Genomic DNA, 19,022 nt, shown 5'->3' with positions numbered 1-19,022 from the left:
TACAGTTGCACATATTATTCAGAAATTTAAGATCCATGGGACTGTCGCCAACCTCCCTGGACGTGGCTGCAGGAGGAAAATTGATGACAAATCAAAGAGACGGATAATACGAGTGGTAACAAAAGAGCCCAGGATAACTTCTAAAGAGATTAAAGGTGAACTTCAAGCTCAAGGAACATCAGTGTCAGATCGCACCATCCGTCGTTGTTTAATCCAAAGTGGACTTCATGGGAGACGACCAAGGAGAACACCATTGTTAAAAAAATCATAAAAAAGCCAGACTGGAATTTGCCAAACTACATGTTGACAAGCCACAAAGCTTCTGGGAGAATGTCCTATGGACAGATGAGACAAAAACGGAAGCTAATTTTTGGCAAGGTACATCAGCTCTACGTTCACAGATGGAAAAATGAAGCATATCAAGAAAAGAACATTGTCCCTACTGTGAAACATGGAGGAGGCTCTGTTATGATCTGTGGATGCTTTGCTGCATCTGGCACAGGGTGTCTTGAATCTGTGCAGGGTACAATGAAATCTCAAGACTATCAAGGGATTCTAAAGAGAAATGTGCTGCCCAGTGTCAGAAAGCTTGGTCTCAGTCGCAGGTCATGGATCTTGCAACAGGGCAATGACCCAAAACACACAGCTAAAAACACCCAAGAATGGCTAAAAGGAAAACAGTGGACTATTCTGAAGTGGCCTTCTATGAGCCCTGACCTAAATCCTATTGAACATCTTTGGAAAGCGCTGAAACATACCGTCTGGAAAAGGCAACCTTCAAACACGAGACAACTGGAGGAGTTTGCTCACGAGAAGTGGGCCAAAATACATGTCGAGAGGTGCAGAAGTCTCATTGACAACTACAGGAATCGTTTGATTGCAGTGATTACCTCAAAAGGTTGTTCAACAAAATATTAAGTTAAGAGTACCATCATTTCTGTCCAGGCCTATTTCATGAGTTAATTTTTTTAAAAATTCGGTGGAAGCAGGGTTGAAAAGCAATGTCTGACTTTCAAAACAGACAGCATAGCCAGAACAATAAGCAGAATTTTTTAAAAAATAGCAAAAGGCAATGGTACTCACCAGCCAAGGTTTCAAGAAAAATGCACACCAGGACACGGCCGGCCTGCCTTTTGTTAGAAGGAGGTAACACAGGTGCAGAATGCTAATGAACAATTGCCCTCACCCACTCTCACTGGAGGGGCGATTGCCTAGCACTAAAACTGCACACAGATGAAACTTGCAGTAGGGTGCAATTCACACACTCGCGGCACTGTGCCTAGCCAGCATCCTATTACACGCCCCTACTATTCAACTAGGCGGGATGCCCGGCACCCTATCCGTGCATCGCAGAGTTGCGAAGCCCCAACTCACAAGGTCACCATTACTGGGCCTGGCTGTGCCCTGGCAGATAAAAAAAAGTGCAAAAAATATCATATGAGGTATTAGTTAATATTTTGACCAAAATATGTAATCTCGCAACCAATCGTCAAGGGTCCTCACGGTTTTGTGAGTCCCTACTCTAACATTAAAAACAGACAGCATAGCCAGAACAATAAGCAGAATTTTTTAAAAAATAGCAAAGGGCAATGGTACTCACCAGCCAAGGTTTCAAGAAAAATGCACATCAGGACACGGCCGGCTCCCTTTTGTTAGAAGGAGGTAATACAGGTGCAGAATGCTAATGAATAGTGTTGAGCGAACATGCTCGACACTGCTCGGTACTCGCCCGAGCATCACGCTACTCGGGATGTTCGGCGAGCACCGAGCATTTCCGGGTTACTCGGGCGGGAGCTCGGGTCTCCGCCCTGCATGTTTGGCGCTCTTTATAGAGCCAATGAACATGCAGGGATTGCCAGCCAGTCACTGTAATGCTGCAGCCATGTTGGTTGTGGGCATTACAGTGATTGGCTGGCCGCACAGCGTCACCTCGAGTATTTAAAACCGGGCGCCGCCATCTTGGACACAGTCGCTCCGGATTAGACAGTGTAGGGACAGCGCTGCTGATTTAGGGAGAGATATAAACTGCGAAATAGTTAGTGTAGGGTCTGTAAAGGCTGCCAGAACAAACAAACAGTCCTTTTCAGGACTAATATCCATCCCAGATACCAGGCAGGCGGGCTGTATAGGAGACACAGTGGTTATACCAGCAAATGCTGCATTACAGTCCTGTGTGCTCCTGTTGCTCAAATTGCTGGACTTAGCACCAGGTGTCGGGGGCCAGGAAAAATCCTTTTTTTTCCATCTAAATCCTCCCTTTTTTTTCCTCCTTCACACTGTACAAATACCCATCTTATTAACCTTTTGGTGTGTACCCCCTCCCCACCCCCAAAAAAAAGCGTGTCTCTGATTTTTCAGACACAAATATAACTGTTGAAAATAGTCTGGTGTAGGCTAGAGAAACAGAAGTGTTGTTTTGCACTTCCACGGTTCAAACCTCTGAATTATCCATTTTGGGCCATTTGTATCTAAAAAAAAACAGTTTGAGTGTGTCGCTCACTGTTCAGCCGCAAATATCTCTATTTAAAAAAGCGTGGTATACCCCAGTAAACAATAACTGTGGTTTTGCCATCCCACTGTAAAAAATCTCTATTATTCAGCTTTTGGTAGTTTTTTCCGTAAAGAAAAACAGTAGTGTCTCCTGACTGTTGTGACACAAAAATATATCTGTTAAAAATAGTCTTGTGTAGGCCCGACATCCCAGTGTGGTTTCGCAGTTCCACGGGTCAAATCGCTGTACTATCCAGTTTTGGGCCTTTGGTATCTAAACAAAAAGCAGTTTGAGTGTGTCGCTCATTGTTCAGTCGCAAATATCTCTATTTATAAAAGTGTGGTATACCCCAGTAAACAATAACTGTGGTTTTGCCATCCCACGGTAAAAAATCTCTATTATTCAGGTTTTGGTAGTTTTTTCCGTAAAGAAAAACAGTAGTGTCTCCTGACTGTTGTGACACAAAAATATATCTGTTGAAAATAGTCTTGTGTAGGCCCGACATCCCAGTGTGGTTTCGCAGTTCCACGGGTCAAATCGCTGTACTATCCAGTTTTGGGCCTTTGGTATCTAAAAAAAAAGCAGTTTGAGTGTGTCGCTCACTGTTCAGCCGAAAATATCTTTATTTAAAAAAGTGTGGTATACCCCAGTAAACAATAACTGTGCTTTTGCCATCCCACGGTAAAAAATCTCTATTATTCAGCTTTTAGTAGCTTTTTCCGTAAAGAAAAACAGTAGTGTCTCCTGACTGTTGTGACACAAAAATATATCTGTTGAAAATAGTCTTGTGTAGGCCCGACATCCCAGTGTGGTTTCGCAGTTCCACGGGTCAAATCGCTGTACTATCCAGTTTTGGGCCTTTGGTATCTAAAAAAAAGCAGTTTGAGTGTGTCGCTCACTGTTCAGCGGCAAATATCTCTATTTAAAAAAGTGTGGTATACCCCAGTAAACAATAACTGTGGTTTTCCTCGTCCACGGTTCTAATCTACTCTTTATTACCCTTTTTCCATTGATAGTGCTAGTGTAAGCTATTTTACTTCATTTATAATGGGCAAGGCGCGTGGCAAGGGACGTGGAAGTGGACGTTCTGGTGATGGTTCGTGCAGAGGACGGGGCCGTGGCCAAGGTGAAAATGTGCCACAACCAGCAGCCACATCTTCTCGCTCCCACTTCTTGACCGAATTACTAGGGAAGCACAGAACAACACCAGTATTGAGAACTGATCAGTGTGAACAGGTTATTAATTGGATAGCAGACAATACTTCCAGTTACCTGGGCACCACCACCTCCGGTCTGTCTTCCACATGGTCAACTCTTAGTAGCCATGAGTCTCGACCACATACTCCTCCTCACCCTGATGCTCCTTCCTCCCACCATGCCGAGTGTCATCAGACAGCAAGTGATCCCACACTTGGACACTCTGAAGAGCTGTTCACTGGTCCATTTCCATATTTGGGCCCCTCGCCTGATACGCTTGAAGTGGTGGAAGAGGAGATCCCATGCTGCGATGCCCAAATATTTGACCAGCCACGGCCACAGGAAGTCGACGTTGGCAATCTGTCACAAGAGGTGGAGGATGACGAGACACAATTGCCAGGAAGTGAGGAGGAGGATCGTGGTGCGCAAGTGGAAGAGGAGGAGGTGGTGGATGATCTAGTAACTGACCCAACGTGGCAGGAGGACATGCAGAGTGAGGCCAGCAGCACACAGGGGGAGGGAGGCAGAGTACCCCAACAGGCAGGAAGAAGCAGTCTGGTGGCCGCAGACAGAAGGCAGGCAACCGTTCCCCGTAACACCAACACGAGGGACGTTGCCAGTACTAGCGGTAGGTCTTCCAGAGTCTGGAATTTTTTTAAAGACTCTGCTGATAACCCCAAAAAGGCCATATGTTCCACCTGCCATGCCAGCATCAGCAGGGGTGACAAAACTACCAGCCTGACCACCACCAGCATGATCAGACACATGGCAGCAAAGCACCCGACTTTGTGGGGCGAAACCCAGGGTCCACGACCAGTGTCAGCGGGTGTCACCACTGCTTCTTCCACTGTTGTGTGTGCAAGGCAATCCCCTGTCCATACTGCATGTAAAGATGCCCCCTCCTCTCAGTCTTCACTTGTTATGGCAGTTTCTCAAGAAACAGCATCAACGTCCACGCCCACGTCCCACCGCAGAGTTCAATTGTCAATATCCCAGACCTTTGAACGAAAGCGGAAATTCGTAGCTAACGCCCCACAGGCCACAGTCCTAAATTCGCACATTTCACGACTGCTTGCATTGGAAATGCTGCCTTTTAGGCTGGTGGAGACGGAATCCTTCCGCAATCTTTTGGCGGTGGCCGTCCCTCGGTACTCGGTCCCCAGCCGACACTATTTTGCCTGGTGTGCCATCCCCGCACTACACAAGCACGTGTCCCAAAGCATCTGCCGTGCCCTCAACAACGCAGTTACTGGGAGAGTCCACCTGACAACGGACACGTGGACAAGTGCTTGTGGCCAGGGACGGTACATCTCTCTGACGGCACACTGGGTAAACATAGTGGAAGCCGGTACCCAGTCGGACCTTGGGACGGAACACATCCTCCCCACACCGAGGATTGCGGGCCCTATGTCAGTCAGAGTTGCCCCCACAGTGTACAGCTCCTGCGCATCCTCCTCCTCCTTCTCATGTTCATCCTCCATCTCAGATATCACCACATCAGTTACAAGCTGGAAGCATTGCAGTACTGCCTCCGCCAAGCGGCAACAGGCTGTGCTGAAACTCATAAGCTTAGGTGATAAACCTCACACTGCTTGTGAGTTGTGGACAGCTGTGAAAGAGCAGGCAGATCTGTGGCTGAGACCGCTGAACCTACATCCCGGCATGGTCGTGTGTGACAATGGCCGTAACCTGGTGGCGGCTCTGAGGCGAGGTGAAATCACACACGTACCATGCCTGGCTCATGTGCTTAACCTCGTGGTTCAGCGGTTTCTTAAATAGTACCCCGAGTTGCCAGATCTGCTCGTGAAAGTACGCCGCCTGTCAGCTCATTTTCGCATGTCGGCTACAGCTTCCGCCGCCCTTGCTGTGTTGCAACAGCGTTTCCAGCTTCCGGCACACCGACTGGTGTGTGATGTCCCCACACTTGGGAACTCAACCCTCCACATGTTGCAAAGGATTTGTGAGCAGAAGAGAGCAGTTGTGGAGTACCAGCTGCAACAAGGCCGTCGATATTCAGGTCAGACTCCACACATAAGACCTCAGGAGTGGACCTGGATGTCTGACATATGTACCATCCTGACAAACTTTGAGGAGGCCACCAAGATGGTGACTGGCGATGACGCCATCATTAGTGTCAGCATCCCACTTGACTGTCTTTTGCAACGCTCTCTGCAGAGAATTAAAGAGGAGGCATTGCAGCCAGAGTATGATGAGATGGATCAAGAAGCAGCAGCGGGCGATTACACACAGCCCAGCCTCATCTCATCCCAACGTGCATTGGGGGACAATGAGGGAGAGGAGGAGGAGGAGGAGGAAGAACAGGAGCTGCTATCATGCGTTGTAGATGGTAGTACCTGTACAAGTGTCATACCGTCGGTTCAGCGTGGGTGGCCTGAGGACAGGCGGGAGGAGGAAGAGAAGGAGGAGAGCATGGTCAGTCGTCATCTTGGTGAGGACACGGAAATCTTGCCCGTTACCAGTCTGGCACGCATGGCTGACTTTATGTTACGCTGCCTTAACCGTGACCCTCGCGTTGTCAAAATGTTGGGTGACAGTCATTACTGGTTGGTGACACTTGTAGACCCCCGCTACAAGGAGAACTTTCACTCTCTTATTCCTGAGGTGGAGAGGTCTACAAAAATGGGGCAATACCAGAAGGCCCTTGCTGCAGAACTCTTAAAAAAATTCCCATCTGAACACGCTAGCGGCAGAGGTCACAGTTCGTTGCCCAACCAAGGCGTACAGGCGAGAGAGATGCAACTCCAATCCAGCAGAGGCAGGGGAACACTGTCAACTTTCTGGGACAGATTTCTGACACCCGCCCAGCTTACAGGCCCTGAGGCGCGGGGTACTCTCACAAGGAGTGGAAAGTTTCAAAAGATGGTGAGGGAGTACCTTGCTGATCGTACCAGCGTCCTCCGTGATTCCTCTGTGCCTTTTAATTATTGGGTATCCAAGCTGGACACTTGGAATGAACTCGCTCTGTACGCCTTGGAGGTCCTGGCCTGCCCTGCCGCTAGCGGGTTATCGGAGCGTGTTTTTAGTGCCGCTGGGGGAATTATATCTGATAAGCGCACTCGCCTGTCAACTGACAATGCTGACAAGCTGACCCTTATCAAAATGAACAAGGGCTGGATTGGGCCAGACTTCTCATCACCACCAAATGACAGCAGAGTAACATGAAGTCAAATCCACTGTGTTATTTCGGGAGGTGTATTCACATGCACCGCTTCACACCCACACATGGGTATACGCTTCCTCGTTTCGGCTGTTTAATCTTCTCCTTATCCTCAGCCTCCACCACCACTATACCACCAGGGTGCCAGCATTGCAAGTTCCTCCGTCCTAATTTTTGGCACTCCCCAATAATGGGACTTATGTTTGTAATATGCTGTACTGCATGGCTCTTGTAAGGGGCATTGCAAGTTGCTCCGTCCTAATTTTTGGCAGCTTTTGCTGGGAAAGCATAAGCAAATACTATGGGACACCCACTCCCCAATAATGGGACTTATGTTTGTAATATGCTGTACTGCATGTGACGCGCCCCCTGGGCCGTGTGTACACGTGTGTGGGATACCCGGTGCCGGGTGTCTGGGGTCTGTAGTCTCCGTGGCGGTGACCCGGTCCCGTGGCTCAGGCTGGTCAAATCAGTGGCAGTCTTTCTTAGGTTTTGAGGTTAATTGTCCGACTGCGCCACCCGTGGATTGCGGTCAGGGAGTACCACTGCTGCGAGGCAGACCGCTGAGGCTGGTGTTGTGTGCGCAGCATAGAATGGGATAACTCCCCTCGGGAGGAGTATAGCCTCAGGGCAGTGAGTGTGGATTATGGGGGTGATGGTGCACGAGCGCAGCAGGAACGACTCAGAGTCTTTGCAGTGCAGTTCAGGGTCTTTACTGATGATTATAAAGTAGACCCTCCTGGGAGTACTGGCTAGCATAAGAGGCCTGGTCAGTCTGTGAGCAAGCAGGAGTTCCCCTGGCCAGGTGGAGTTGTAGGCCTCCCCGTCTGTCTGCACTCTTCCTGGCTACGTTGCTGTAAGCGGGTAGAAGTAGCCCACGTCCCTGAGTGTACCGTGTAGTGCTCACCCGTATGACTGGTGACTTGGGGCCTTCTGTTAGCCTCCGCTCCACGACGGCGGTGCTGGTCCCTTGCTTGTGACTGAGCCTCCGGGCTTCTATGGCCAGAGGACCTGAAATCCCCTGCCGGCTGGTTTCTGCTGCTGGATATATAAGTCCTCACAGCTTCGGACTCCTGTGTCCGGCTCCTATTGTCTTCTGCCAGGGCGAGTTCTGCTCAGCTTCCAGCCCCTGGTCTTTAGCTCCTAGCTCCTACAGAGCTCCTTGCTGTTACTTTCCCTTGCTCTCACTCTGACTCTGACTGTTCTCTGACTCACTCAACCCCGCCCCAGATCCAGTTTATAAGGGCAGAATTCTCCCCTCCCAGGACTGGGGCAGGAGAATGTTGCATGTTTAAGGGATCCTGACCAGGAAACCTCCCACTTGCTCTCCGACGTAATATCTCTATTACTGTGGTGACCAGACCCCTGGGGTGCCACACATGGCTCTTGTAAGGGGCATTGCAGTTCCTCATAATTTTTGGAAAGCCTTCCATTCACTGCTTAGGCCAACAGTGCACGGGAGACCCAGTTGCTATAAATCGAAAAAAAGGTTTAGTTAACGCCCTCTGACCTCCATGTCATTTCCAAGGTGCATTGGAGTGGCTCGAAATTTTTGGTAGGCATTGCACTCACTGTATGCCCTATAACTGTGTAGCCGAACTGCTCCTTTTGTTACAGAAACATATCCTACAAGACATATCTGGTTGACTGGCCTGATATTGATGTGAATGGTCCCTGTTCCTCCTGCTCTTTCTCCTTTGCCACCACCTCATCCATCATTTATCACCTGAAGCTTTGTTTTAACAGGAGTCAGAGAACTGGGATAGTAGCAGGAAAACATCCAGCAATCCTCGGAGGAGGTAGGATATGCGCCAAAACGCGGACCACCTCAGGCCTAGCCGCTACTACATACATGCGCTTGCATTCCAAGAAAACAAAGCAGATGCTAACTTCTATCATCATCATCATGCTCCTCACCTAGGCACTCTCAGCTCCCCTGATGGAGAAGCCAGGGCCCACCGGAGGAGTCTGATTCTCTGGTGGGCTCGTCCAATGCTGCCCTAAAGCAGGCCAGGCTAAGAAAAGTGTGGGGTAAGGTGACAGGAGAAATCAGGGTGGCTGGGGACCGAGTATGGACACCTGGCCGCCACCTGGCGGCTGGGGACCGAGCGTGGACACCCGGCCGCCGGGCGGCTGGGGACAGAGTATGGATACCTCGCTGCTGAAGCGGCCATGAGGTAGTGGCCAGCTTCGGCCTCCTCTAAACTAAAAGGCCCCATTTCAAGTGAAAGCTAGCAGTATGGTATTGCAACCTGCGGATGGGTGGGTGGTTGGCTGCATATTTTCGCTTGCATTGCTAGGAATGGGGGAGGTACAATTGAACACTGCCCTGGGACAAGGACTTGCATGGGGATAGTTGCAAGTCTGCATCTTCTGATGCGGCAAGGATCACTTCTGATGGGCACACTTTTAGACAGTGACCTGGGGGTCAGAGATGCTTCCAGGGGTCTTCCCCATGCTGATCCCTTGTCTTTTCAGCACTGTATGCATGTGTCACACAGCACATGGCCAGATAAGGTTGTAAAATGTTAAAATGACATTTCCCGGTGAACGCATTTGTCACGGTTGAAAGCAATGCAAAAGTGCAAAAACGCATGAAAAATGCTACTTGTGAACATAGCCCAAGGTGTGGAGGAGTATTTTTGTTTTTAGTTATTTATTTTACCTTATACACAAGTTTTTACCCTGGAAAGGAAATTCCTTAACATATTTCACAGGAAAACCGTTTCAGTTTCGTTTTTGAACGTTTTATTGGGAGCCCGCAAAAGTGGCTTAATACCTCTGACCACGTTGTTGACAGCAGTGACCTGGGGGTCAGAAATGCTTCCAGGGGCGATCCCCATGCTGCCCCCATGTCTTTTGAGCACTGTCACTATCGTTTTGGGCACCTTTTAGGCTTTCTACAGACTGCCGGGGGTGCTGCCGCAAAAATGCTCGGGTTTCTCATAGACTAACATTGGGCTCGTTGCTCGGGTCGAGCACCCGAGTATCATGGTAAGCTCAGCCCGAGCTTCGAGCACCCGAGCATTTTAGTGATCGCTCAACACTATCAGTCGTCATCTTGGTGAGGACACGGAAGTCTTGCCCGTTACCAGTCTGGCACCCATGGCTGACTTTATGTTACGCTGCCTTAACCGTGACCCTCGCATTGTCAAAATGTTGGGTGACAGTCATTACTGGTTGATGACACTTTTAGACCCCCTCTACAAGGAGAACTTTCACTCTCTTATTCCTGAGTTGGAGAGGTCTACAAAAATGGGGCAGTACCAGAAGGCCCTTGCTGCAGAACTATTAAAAAAAACTCCCATCTGAACACGGTAGCGGCAGAGGTCACAGTTCGCTGCCCAACTAAGGCATACAGGCGAGAGAGACGCAACTCCAATCCAGCAGAGGCAGGGGAACACTGTCAATGTTCTAGGACAGTTTTCTGAGACCTGCCCAGCTTACAGGCCCTGAGGCGCAGGGTACTCTCACAAGGAGTGGAAAGTTTCAAAAGATGGTGAGGGAGTACCAGCGTCCTTCGTGATTCCTCTGTGCCTTTTAATTACTGGGTAACCAAGCTGGACACTTGGAATGAACTCACTCTGTATGCCTTGGAGGTCCTGGCCTGCCCTGCCGCTAGCGTGTTATCGGAGCGTGTTTTTAGCGCCGCTGGGGGAATTATAACTGATAAGCGCACTCGCCTGTCAACTGACAATGCTGACAAGCTGACCCTTATCAAAATGAACAAGGGCTGGATTGGGCCAGACTTCTCATCACCACCAAATGACAGCAGAGTAACATAAAGTCAAATCCACTGTGTTATTTCGGGAGGTGTATTCCCATGCATCGCTTCACACCCACACATGGGTATACGCTTCCTCATTTCGGCTGTTTTTTGCTCTTCTCCTTATCCTCAGCCTCCACGACCACTATACCACCAGGGTGACCGTGGTCCATGTTGCCAGCTTTGCAAGTTCCTCTGTCCTAATTTTTGGCAGCTTTTGCTTGGAAGGCATAGGCAAAGACTATGGGAGACCCACTCCCCAATAATGGGAATAATGTTTTTAATATGCTGTACTGCATGGCTCTTGTAAGGGACATTGCAAGTTCCCCCTTCCTAATTTTTGGCAGCTTTTGCTTGGAAGGCATAGGCAAAGACTATGGGAGACCCACTCCCCAATAATGGGAATAATGTTTTTAATATGCTGTACTGCATGGCTCTTGTAAGGGGCATTAAAATCGTCTTGTTAAGCTACTCTGACCTCCACGTCTCTTCCAAGCGTCGTTAATATTGTCTTTTTATTCCACTGCGACCTCCACCACTCTTCCAAGGGGCATTAAAAGCGTCTTGTTAAGCTACTGTGACCTCCACGTCTCTTCCACAGGGCATTGATATTGTCTTTTTATTCCACTGCGACCTCCACCACTCTTACAAGGGGCATTAAAACCGCCTTGTTAAGCTACTGTGACCTCCACGTCTCTTCCACGGGGCATTGATATTGTCTTTTTATTCCACTGTAACCTCCACCACTCTTCCAAGGGGCATTAAAACTGTCTTGTTAAACCACTCTAAACTCCACGTCTCTTCCAAGGGGCATTAAAACCATCTTGTTAAGCTACTGTGACCTCCACATCTCTTCCAAGGGGCATTAAAACTGTCTTGTTAAACCACTCTGAACTTCACGTCTCTTCTAAGGGGCATTAAAACCATCTTGTTAAACCACTCTGAACTCCACAGCTCTTCCAAGGGGCATTGACATGTTGTTTTTAATTACCTCTAACCTCCACGACTCTTGCAACGGGCATTGCATTTCCTCCTAATTTTTGTCAGCTTTTGCTTTTCAATGCATAGGCGAACACTAAGGGAGACCCACTCCCCAATAATGGGTAGAAGGTTTTTAATACGCTGTAATCCACGTCTGTTTCAAGGGGCATTGCAGTGCCTAATAATTTTTGGAAAGCCTTCCATTCCCTGCTTAGGCCAACAGTGTACAGGAGACCCAGTTGCTATAAATGGAAAAAACGGTTTAGTTAAGGCCCTCTAACCTCCATGTCACTTCCAAGGGGCATTGGAGTGCCTCGAAATTTTTGGTAGGCATTGCATTCACTGTATGCCTTATAACTGTGTAGCTGAACCGCTCCTTTTGGTACAGAAACATATCCTACAAGACATGTGTGGTTGGCTGGCCTGATATTGATGTGAATGGTCCCTGTTCCTCCTGCTCTTTCTCCTTTGCCACCACCTCATCCATCATTCATCACCTGAAGCTTTGTTTAAACGGGAGTCATAGAACTGGGATAGTAGCAGGAAAACATCCAGCAATCCTCGAAGGAGGTAGAATATGCGCCAAAACGCTGACCACCTCAGGCCTAGCTGCTACTACATACATGTGCTTGCATTCCAAGGAACAGAAAGCTAAGGAGGTGGATGGCCTCATGATCATGAATAATTTACTCGTTGTGTAGGAGGCCGACCACTGCTGCTGTCTACCTTCTGAACTTTGTGTTGATGCCTGATTGACCCAGGACCCGCAATCCTCTATGTCTGGAGGACGTGTTGCATCCCAGTGTCCAACTGTGTCCCGGCTTCCACAATATTAACCCAGTGTGAAGGCGTCAGTGAGATGGACCATTCCTGGCCACATTCACTTGTCCACGTGTTTGTGGTTAGGCTGTCGTTCCCACTAAATGCACTGGGGAGGGCACAGGTAATGTTTTGGTATGCGCGCTTGTGTATAAGGCGCACCGGGACAAATAGGGGCGGCTGGGGACCGTTTATGGACACCCGGCCACCCCCACACGGCTGGGGACTGTGTGTGGGCACCCGGCCGCGGGGCGGCTGGGGACTGAGTATGGACACCCGGCCGCCCCCTGGCGGCTGGGGACCAAGCGTGGACACCCGGCCGCTGGGCAGCTGGGGACTGAGTATGAATACCAGGCTACCGACGCAGCCATGACGAGGTGGCCAGACTCCACCTCCACATGCCTAAAAGGCCCAATTTCAAGTGCAAGCAAGCTAGCAGTATGGTATTGCAGCCTGGGGGTGGGTGGGTGGCAGGCTGCATACTTGCGCTTGTATTGCAAGTTATGGGGGAGGTACAATTGAACACTGCCCTGGGACAAGGACTTGCACGGGGATTGTTGCAAGTCTGCATCTTCTGATGCGGCAAGGATCACTTCTGATGGGCACACTTTTAGGCAGTGACCTTGGTGTCAGAGATGCTTCCAGGGGTCTTCCCCATGCTGTTCCCATGTCTTTTTAGCACTGTATGCATGTGTCACACAGCACATGGCCAGATAAGGTTGTAAAATGTTAAAATGACATTTCCCGGTGAATGCATTTGTCACGGTTGAAAGCAATACAAACGTGCAAAAACGCATAAAAAATGCTACTTGTGAACATAGCCCAAGGTGTGGAGGAGTATTTTTGTTTTTGGTTATTTATTTTACCTTATACACAAGTCTTTACCCTGGAAAGGATGTTCCTTAACCCCTTTCCGACCTGGTCAGTAATACTACGCACCAGGTCGGGAAGGCCGGTTCAGCGGGGGCTCCGGCGGTGAGCCCGCACTGAAGCGAGCACATGTCAGCTGATTATTGTTAACCGCGGCTGTTAACATGTTAAATCTCTGACAGTGGCATTTAACTCGCGCTTCCGGGAGTCCTAAGCCCCGCCCATCAGTGACCCCGTCACGTGATCGCGAGTCACCAATGGGTGGGCATGACAACTCAGGGTCTGCAGCAGACGCCTGTGGTTGTCATGTCTCAATTGCTATGAGCGCCACCTAGTGGTCAGCGCTCATAGCAAGTGAGCATTTCTCCTGCATACAAGCGATCTGCTCATCGCTTGTATGCAGTAGAAGCAATCAGACAACTGCTGCTTCTAGTCTCCTCTGGAGACTATAGAAGCAAGCAGAAAGTGTAAAAAAAAAGTTTTTAAAAAAATAAAAAAAATAAAAAATATATAAAAGTTTAAGTCACCCCCCTTTCGCCCCATTCAAAATAAAAAATATATATATATAAAAAAACCACATACACATATTTGGTATCGCCGCGTTCAGAATCGCCCGATCTATCAATATAAAAGAAGAATTAATACAATCAGTAAACGGCGTAACGAGAAAAAAATTTTAAACGCCAGAATTAAGGTTTTTTGGTCGCTACAACTTTGCAATAAAATGCAATAACGGGCGATCAAAGCATCGGATCTACCCCAAAATGGTATCAATAAAAACGTCAGCCTGGTACGCAAAAAATAAGCCCTCACCTGGCCCCAGATCCCGAAAAATGGAGAAGCTAAGGGTCTCGGAAAATGGCATCATTTTTTTTTGTTTTTTTAGCAAGCTTTGGATTTTTTTTTCACAACTTAAATAAAAAAGAACCTATACATGTTTGGTGTCTATGAACTCGTAACGACCTGGAAAATAATAATGGCAGGTCAGTTTTAGCAATCTGTGAACGTGGTAAAAAAAGGATCCAAAAAACAACTGTGGAATTGCATTTTTTTTGCAGTTTCACTGCACTTGGAATTTTTTTCCCATTTTCCAGCACACGATATGGTAAAACCAGTGATGGTGTTTAAAATTACAACTCGTCCCGCAAAAAATACGCCCTCACATGGCCATATTGAACGAAAATTAAAAAAGTTCTGGCTCTGGGAAGAAGGGGAGCAAAAAAGGAAAACACAAAAACAGAAAGACCCATGGTCGTTAAGGGGTTAACATATTTCACAGGAAAGCACTTTCACTTTCGTTTTTGAACGTTTTATTGTGAGCCTGTAAAAGTGGCTTAATGCCTCTGACCACGTTGTTGACAGCAGTGACCTGGGGGTCAGAAATGCTTCCAGGGGCGATCCCCATGCTGTCCCCATGTCATTTGAGCACTGTCACTATCGTTTTGGGCACTTTTTAGGCTTTCTACAGACTGCCAGGGGAGCCGCCGCAAAAATGTTCGGGTCTCCCATAGACTAACATTGGGCTCGTTGCTCGGGTCGAGCACCCGAGTATCACAGTGAGCTCGGCCCGAGCTTCAAGCACCCGAGCATTTTAGTGCTCGCTCAACACTACTAATGAACAATCGCCCTCACCCACTCTCACTGGAGGGGCGATTGCCTAGCACTAAAACTGCACACAGATGAAACTTGCAGTAGGGTGCAATTCACACACTCGCGGCACCATGCCTAGCCAGCATCCTATTACACTCCCCTACTATTCGACTAGGCGGGATGCCCAGCACCCTATCCGTGCATCGCAGAGTTGCAAAGCCGCAACTCACAAGGTCACCATTACTGGGCCTGGCCGTGCACTGGCAGATAAAAAAAAGTGCAAAAAATATCATATGAGGTATTAGTTAATATTTTGGCCAAAATACGTAAGCTCGCAACCCATCGTGAAGGGTCCTCACGGTTTTGCGAGTCCCTACTCTAACATTAAAAACAGACAGCAAAAATTCTGCTTATTGTTCTGGCTATGCTGTCTGTTTTTAATGTTAGAGTAAGGACAAACTTATGGTGTGGCACCCATGCTCCCCTGACCTCAACCCCATTGAGGACCTCTGGAGCATCATCAAAAGGAGTGTCTATGATGGCGGGAGGCAGTTCACATCTAAGCAACAGCTCTGGGAGGGTATTCTGTCCTCATGCAAAACAATTAAAGCAGAAACCATCCAAAACCTGACAAATTCAATGGACGAGAGAGTTCAGAAGCTCCTTTCAAACAAGGGGTCCTATGTGAAAATGTAACATCACCTAGAATAACGTTTTGAGTTGAAAACTGTTTGATTTCAGTTTGTAATAACCTGCTAATGCTTATAATTTCTAAAATGACCATTTTTTTGTTCTTTATTAAAATGAAAAGGTTGAAAACTCTGTTGTGCATAATAATTTGGAACATGCATTTTGAGTGCAGTTTGAGTTTTTTATTTTTTTTTAAATATACTGTTATCATAGGCAGTTTGTACAAAAACCTTTCAATTGAACTCTAATAGTTATTTGACTGGAAAATTACAATGACTGCAATTCATATAGGTAATTTGGGAAAATCTGAGAAAATATTATTTGCATAATAATTTGGAACACAGTGTAAGTTTCTCCGTGATGCATTTTTCTTTTTTAAGAGTTTTTCTAGAGTTATCCTCAGCTGCCTCAGCATTCCCACTGGGATTAAATGGATGTTTAGCTTTTAAAAAAAATAATACCTTGTTTTATTGTCCTACTAATCAGCTTGTTTGCTTGATTTGCAGATAAGCTTCAATAAAAATAAAATGTCTATATATTTCATATATGAAAAGTAACTTTTTATTGCTGGAGAATTAACACTTTAACCCCTTACAGAAATCTCCATACATGTTCAGCACATTTCAGGTATATGGAGTGGGTCTAGGAGCTAGCTGCCTTTCGATAGTGAGATGCTAATGGCTTGCCATGGCAGCCAGAAGCCTGCTAAAGGCTAATGTCTCTACCATCTTGGTCCTCTTATGAATCCCAGACTGTAGCTGGGCTTTATAGGATAATGTTATCTTCACATAATACCGCAATACTCTAATATTGCAGTATATTGAACAAACATGTTCAAGTGTTCAATGGGGTCTAAAAAGTAGAGTATAAAATTACAAAATTAAAAAATATATATGAATAAAAAATTAAATCAACTCCATGCATTGCAATTTGTATTTTATATGCATGGAGTAGTTTACATACAAGTCTCCAATTATGACGTCAAACTGGACCTTTGTGTAAGAAAACAGCACAAAGCTATGGTTTGCTGCAATATTTTGAATTGATAATTGTGCCAAAAACATAAAAAGGGGTATAAAGGTAAAGGGCAACATTAATATTTTGCACTATGGGATCCATTTATAACAAGCATTACTGGCACAAGTGATACCTGGCAGACACTACTCACCATTAGGTTCCACCAAGATGTTCATTGGTTTGACAATAAAAGTAGCTCTGAATACTATAAGACCCAATGAGGACAGTGATAATGAAATTCTGAAAATCTTTGTACTGTGCTGAACTGCTGAAATGTGATGACATCTAGTGTTCAACTATGCAAGTGCCAAAGCAATCATCTCATACAGTGCAGAAAATACTCATTCATCTTGCTGACTAAGTGGGGAAGAATTAAAGCGAGTTAGCAATCTATGGATTTACTTTATCAATTGGAGTTTAAACTGTTGGGACCACCTTTGATCATGACAATGGGTTAGGTGATTGACAGTTCCCAGCTGATAGGTAGGCTTCCATGTCAGTAAATGGAAGATAAGAAAACAACTGAGAACTAACTTTTTAAGAATTTGTGGGAGACCAGCAATTAGACCTCAACTGTATAGAAAAGTATGGCATATGAATGTATATAACTGCAACCCAACATCCTATTTAATTGCACTCTGTACTGACAAACATTTTAAAAGAGTTGTTGGTTGCCCAAGGTTATCATCTGTTTATCCATAGCCATATGTTGAAGAGATGGTTCGAAACTAAAGTTTATTTTAATCTTAAACATCTATCTAATGTCATAATCTAACAATGACTCAAACTGACAGTGTCACTGTCAGAGGTAACATCAACCTACTCTGACTGAGACCAGTGATGCGCTATAAATGCCCTCCGCTTGCAGAATGAGCTAAAAGAGAATCCATCAGTGGGATCATTTTGACAGTCTTAAATTCTTAAGGGAGAGTTTGAAACTCTTTTATATGTCTTTTTCTGGGGTGCCTCATAGCTGATTGATGATCACAGACCAGGTTGAAGTTTAATGTGCAAGGAAAAAAAGTCTGTAAAAGCCAAATGGTGCAACATTTTTAAAGATACCCAATTTCAAAAATAATTTTTAGCCCCAAATACATGCATTTAAATAAATAAAACAACAACCTGTTTGGATATTTTTGTATTTATACACAGCAATCAATAAAAAGAAGCAGTGACAAAGTAGGAGGAAAAGGGCTCTCAAAAGAAAAGCACCTACATTTTAATGTTCATAGGGCTGTCCTAATGGAAACTATAAAATATACTTTAAGGTACCATATATATCTATCTTAACCTTCAAGACCCTCACATTTTAGAAGCATTGGGGCTTCTTGATTCCACCTTGTTGATTCCATGTATTCATCAAAAGATGCCTGCATTATTATGATCACTGTAAAGTTGGCCATACTTGTGGCTCTCTCCTTTAAAGCCTATGGGAAAGACTGCAGCTCGCTGTGCTTATCCCTGTGCATAAGGGCACTTTCACGCGGCGTTCTTCCCCACGTTCAGTGGTCTTGACGAGGCTTACATCTGAACCACCTGAAAAACGGGATTTGGTCATATGTGCAGACAGGGACATTGACTACAATGGTGCATATGGAGTCACCGTGTGCTCTGTTGTGCTTCATTTTCAGATGTATATACATATTGGAGGTGGACCACCAGATGTAGTAGTCCTTTATACAGTCACCTAGAATATTTTGGTACTTGCATGTTTTACATAAAATAAAAGACCATAATCATAACCTCTGTCAATCTGCTAGAGTTTATTTGCCTTATTATATTAGCTAAACATGTTGCCCTGTATTATATTACAGCGACATTGTTGGATACATGTAATACAACAATCATTTTTCATGTGCCATCTGGTAACTAATGAAAACATTTAATATATATAATCGTCTTATCCTGTCTGTCTGTCCTTCTGTCCAGGAAATCCCGCGTCGCTGATTGGTCCGGCCGCGGCCAATCAGCGACGCAGGATTTCAGAAAAAGATGGCGGCCATTAGCTGCTCATCTGCCGCACGGAGGTCAGCGGCGATGCAGCCGGGAGATGACCGGCGCTAGCGGGTCATCTCCCGGCTGCTCGCAGCAGAATTACCCTGACCGGCCGTGCCGTTGACCTCCATGCGGCTACCATCGGGAGATCAGCGGCTAGGGCCGCTGATCTCCCGACGGCAAGTGTAAACGGAGGATCGGGGAGCGGCGCCGCCGGTCGGGATACTTCTGCTGCAAGCAGCCAGTCATCTCACGGCTGCTCACAGCGGAAGTACCCACACAGCCAGCGCCGCTCCCCGGTCCTCACTAATACGAGTCGCTGATTGGTCGCAGCCACCGGCTGCGACCAATCAGCGATATTGGCGCCAAATTTAAACATCGCTCTGCTGATTGGTTGCACCCGCGACCAATCACCGATATTGGCGCAA

General features: G+C 46.7%; 1 long non-coding RNA gene across 1 annotated transcript in view; it reads right to left on the bottom strand.

Moving 5' to 3' along the window:
- Positions 1-16,830, bottom strand: part of LOC141174070 (uncharacterized) — a 231,895-nt gene extending 215,065 nt beyond the window's left edge. The window contains exon 1 of the long non-coding RNA XR_012252765.1: positions 16,751-16,830. This is a non-coding gene — a long non-coding RNA (uncharacterized lncRNA). The remainder of the gene's footprint in view (positions 1-16,750) is intronic.
- Between the last annotated feature and the right edge of the window lie 2,192 nt (positions 16,831-19,022).

The sequence above is a fragment of the Phyllobates terribilis genome, unplaced genomic scaffold, assembly GCF_046119375.1.
Source record: "Phyllobates terribilis strain yellow unplaced genomic scaffold, ASM4611937v1 Scaffold_13__5_contigs__length_258822181, whole genome shotgun sequence".
Taxonomy (NCBI): Eukaryota; Metazoa; Chordata; class Amphibia; order Anura; family Dendrobatidae; genus Phyllobates; species Phyllobates terribilis.
Note: the sequence above shows the minus strand (reverse complement) of the source record. Positions and strands in the feature narration are given on the sequence as shown.